We start from the raw sequence: 5,092 nt of genomic DNA, 5'->3' as shown, positions 1-5,092 counted from the left end.
TACAGCTCGGTGCAATCTCATTAAGTACAAATCAAGTAAAAAAAAATCAATTGTATCGACTTTGACACTTAGGTGAGAATCTCGTTGAATACAGAATCACATAAAATACATCATGGCACCATACAGAATGAATTCGAAACAACATTACATATAGAAAGCAACAGAAGGCATGACAACAAAATCCAAAATACCGATACCAAACAAATACCAAACAATACCAAAACAATTTCCCAAACAATAAGGTCATCGAAGCATCAGAATAACGGAGCACCATAATACCAAAGTACTTTCCTGAACAGTAACATCATCAAAGTTCCGAACATTAGTAATCATATCATCAAAAGCATTTTGTACACACATCAACGTAGACAAGACTCTGTACCCGAGTAATACACACAGACAGGATAAATCATGTCGAACCCGGTCTAACCAGTTTGAGAGCGTTTTTGCTCGGGACCCACTGCACTTTGGCGGGTCCTTGGTTGCCAGACGAGGAGGGGACTAGTGAGTGCCAACGCGTTCGGAAGGGAAAACGGGTCCCAACGGAGAAAAGAACGAGGCGGTCCCACTACCTTAATCCCTAACAATTCGTCCCTGCTAATAACTACTACATCTGCTTTCGTGGAATCGTTTGCTTTTTTAGGAGACCACTTTAGGACAGCCAGAAGGCTGAAATCTGCCCGCATTTACACAATCAGTAGCCGAAACCGAGGAGGAGGAAAAAGCTTGCCAAACCGTAAGTACCTAAGTACGGAAACCCGATCGAAAGTGGTTGGAGGAAGGACACCCCGCTACGGTCACGTCACTACGGAACTTTTTAGGGGATTTAACCATGCCCGTCTATGTGTGAGGCGAGTCACGACAAGGAGAGAGAGGACGGGGCAGGCAGAGGGTCAAATCCCGTTCCTCTTGGGGACATAGAACCTGGGGAGGGGGGGGGGGGGTGCCCGAACCACGAGAGAACACGAAGGACTTCGACGGAACGAAGAATTTTCCACTCCTAATTTGACATGAATTTCTTAGAAAGGTTTCGGTGGGCTGGTGAAGGCCCGGACTACAGCTGTCATGAAATGGGCCACCGGATTCCATCTATTTGGCGAGAGGTCGTAAGTTGAGGGTTCCAAGGGACGGGCAGGGGGACCTTCACTGAACTGTTCCCCCCCGGGACACGACCTATCCGAAGGTTGGCACTGTGTAGTCAGCCCCACGTCTAAACTATTAGTGACCTGGCATACATTTGGGTGGACATGATTTGTATCACTGTTGCTGTCACTGGAGGTATAAGCGTCCGGGAAGCATATAAAATTGTTCATGTCTCGCGGTTGTCTACGACGACGCCGGTTGGTACGTTGCGGTAACGGCGACGGAAGGACAGGTGATGATGTTGTCGCTGTCGTGTCGGTCGGAGCAGGTGTCGGAGTAGGTGGCGCAGCAGGTGTCGGAGCAGGAACAGGTGTCGGGGTTGGAACAGGTGTCGGATCTGGAGCCGATGTCGGATCTGGAACAGGTGTCAGGGCTGGTGCCGGTGTCGTATGTGGAACAGGTGTCTGGGCTGGTGCCGGTGTCGGATCTGGAACAGGTGTCTGGGGACGTGATGGGTCGGGGCCAGGTGACTGGATGGGTGCCGTCTGTGCTGTGTCAGGTGGCCGGTTGTGCGTAGGGGATGACGGCGCTGAGGGTCGACGCTGCGCCACAGGTGCTCGGAGCCGCTTGGGTTCGGTGTCAGATAAGGACGGATCTGAAACATAAGAGGGAGGGGACCCCGCGGAGCTATGTCCTTGGGGGGTTACAGGGTCCTCGCTCGGGGCTTCATCGTCAGACTCTTCGTCATCGCCGTCGGTGGGTGAGGTTTCTGAGATTGGTGGCCTAGGGGGAGAAGTCACGTGGTTAGCTTTACGACGCCTGCGCGTCGGACGGCGACCCTCTTGCCTGGGGTCATAGTCAGGATCAAACATCTGTGGAGTAAGGGCCTTGAGATGTTCGAAATTTACCACATCAATTTGCCGTCGGCCACGGGTGTTTTTCACCCGGTAGGCATTGTCCCCTACCCTACTCAATACTTCGTACGGGCCATGGAACTTGTTGGCCAGCTTCCGGGCCAGGCCAGGTTTCCCGGCGTTATTCCGTACTAGCACCAGGTCACCCACAGCATGTGGCTGTCCATAGACCTTGGAATCGAATAGTTCTTTCTGTCGAGCTTGTTTCTGGGCCGTGTGTTGCTGCACCAATTTGAAAATAGCGGGCATTTTGTCGTTGAGCGCTGCAACAAACTCCGAAGTGGAGGTAGAGTCACAATGCACCCCTGTGAGGAGGTGCACGGGAAGGCGGGCTTCACGCCCGTGCATCAAAAAGTAAGGGGAAAAACCTGTTGTGGCCTGACAACTTGTGTTATATGCGAACTGTACCGCGGGAAGGTGGAAGTCCCAATCCCGCTGGTCAGATTGCCGAACGTAGGCCCTGAGCATAGCGCCCATTGTCCTGTTGAAACGTTCGACCAACCCATCAGATTGGGGGTGGTACGATGTGGTCCGTGTTTTATGGGTTTTCAGGTACTTACAAAGCTCCGTGACCAGTATTGATTGAAAGTTGGATCCTCTGTCGGTGTGTAGGGATGCAGGGACCCCGTGCCTACAGACCCAACCCTGGTAAAAGCTTTTGGCAACTGAAGGGGCGGTGTCGTCGGCTAGGGGGAAAATTTCAACAAACTTGGTAAAATAGTCGACCGCAACGAGTATGTATTTGGAACCTTGTTGGGACTTTGGCAGTGGACCTACTATATCCATAGCAACTCTCTCATTGGGGTAGCCTACCACGCTAGGGCATAAGGGGGCTCGGGGCTTACGTTGCCCTCCCTTGGTTTTCTGACATACCAAACACCCACCCACAAAAGCGTTGACATCCGCTGACAACCCCGGCCAATGGAACGAAAGTTTTAGTCTGTCCGTCGTTTTGTCGATCCCCAGATGGCCACACAACGGATCCGAGTGCACCATACGTAGTACAGTGGGGATCAATGTACGGGGGACCAAGAGTTGCATGGCAGGTTCGGGGTTGTCAGCTTTAATGTATTGGCGATAAAGGACCCCGTTCCGGAATATCAGATTATCCCAATCACCATACAAGAGTTTTTGATCACGTGTCAAAGCCTGCCAGCCGGTGGCCACTGGTCTCACGCCCTGAGCCTTGTCTGTGACAAGTTGGCCAAGGATGGGGTCTTCGCGCTGTTTGGCTGCCAAATCGATCGTAGAAAACAGGGGATCAGGCTGATTGGCAATCCCGGATCGAACAGTGCTAACCTGGGGGGCAGTATCGCAATGGGGGGAGGGGGGGACTTCTACGTCTAGGTCGTCGGCGACAGTACCACATTGCGCGCAGGGGATGCGGCTGACACCGTCTGCGTTACCATGGCGCGTACCGGCCCTATGTTCAATATTGAAATTGTATGGACTTAGCCGCAGTATCCATCTGGCTGACTGGCCGGCCGGATTGTTGTTGCGAATTTGGTACCGGACCGCGCTATTGTCTGTGCGGAGGAGGAAGGGTTCTTCGCCCTGCAGATAGCAGTCATGTTTCGTTATGAACTCAACTGCGGCCAACATCTCCCTTCGATGAGTACAGTAACGTTGTTCCGCAGGCGAGAGTGCTCGACTATAATACAGGATTACGCGCTCATGCCCATGCTGCTCTTGACTTAGCACGCCCCCTATCCCTTTGTCGGACGCGTCCGTGTCGACGATAAAGGGAAGGTCAAAGTTTGGGTACGCGAGGATCGGGGCGGAAACAAGAGCAGCTTTCAGTTGGTCGAAGGCGGACTGACAGTCCGCAGACCAGCTGAACCTGGCGCCTTTCCTCGTGAGGGCCGTTAAGGGCCGCGCGATCTGGGCGAATCCGTGAACAAAGCGTCGGTAGTAGTTCGCCAAACCTAAAAAACGTTGCACATCGCGGACCGAGCGCGGGGTGGGCCAGTTATCTACCGCTGACGTTTTAGAGGGGTCGGTACTGACACCGTCACCTGAGATAATGTGCCCTAAGAACTCAACCTGTCTTTGTAGGAAACGACACTTCTCCGGATTGAGGTTGAGTTGGGCTTCTCGATAACGTTGGAAGACTGCCCGGAGATAGTTGAGATGAATAGTGACGTCATCGTCAGAATGTACGATATCGTCGTCAAGATACGCCAAACAGCACTGTGGTTGTAGACCCCTTAAGACCGACTCCATGAGACGCGCAAAGGATGATGGGGCATTGCATAATCCAAACGGGAGAACTGTGTATTGGTACGTCCCAAATGGAGTCGAAAATGCAGTCTTCTCAACTGACGAGGGGGCAACGGGAATTTGGTGGTACCCAGCTCGCATATCCAATGTGGAAAACAATTTCGAGCCAGACAGGGCATCGAGGGTGTCATCAATTCGGGGGAGCGGCCACGAGCATTTCTTTGTTACAGAATTTAGCGAGCGGTAGTCGACACACATTCTCGTGCCGCCATTCTTCTTCTTAACTAAAACAACAGGGGCCCCCCACGGGGAGTTGGATGGTTCGATGAACCCTAGCGAAGCGAGTTTGTCTAGTTCCTGGCGAATTTGCTCTTTAGCCTGGGGGGAGGTACGCCGCGGGGGAAGGCGAATGGGAGCGGCATCGCCAGTGTCAATGGAGTGTGTAAGAACAGGTGTGGTGGACATGTCGTACGGGGAGCGGGAGACTATGTCTTCATATTCTACCAAAAGGTCCAAGAGCTGTTCCCTGTGCGACGGGTTTTGGATGTACGACAGGTCAAACAATGTCTCCAGCTCCGCGCGGACGTCGTGGGTCGGGTTGGGGTTGGTGGCGTGTGTGGGGCCGGAGGCGGCTGCGGAGGGCATGCTAGCGGGCGATTGGTTGGGAGGGGGCGCGAACGGAACCGGTGTGTATGGACAGACTGAAACGCCGCGGGAGGTGGGGCTATCAAACGGGTGATACAGGCCAATTACAGCACCGGGACGGATTAGGACAGGTTCAATATTCTCATTGACAACAAAAACTCTGGTGGTATTTTTGGCGGGAGTATGCGATATCAACTCCCCTGTTAAGCCAAAACGACCTAAGGAAGCAA

Source organism: Branchiostoma floridae, chromosome 5 (assembly GCF_000003815.2).
Source record: "Branchiostoma floridae strain S238N-H82 chromosome 5, Bfl_VNyyK, whole genome shotgun sequence".
Lineage (NCBI taxonomy): Eukaryota > Metazoa > Chordata > Leptocardii > Amphioxiformes > Branchiostomatidae > Branchiostoma > Branchiostoma floridae.
This window is presented reverse-complemented; position numbering follows the sequence as displayed.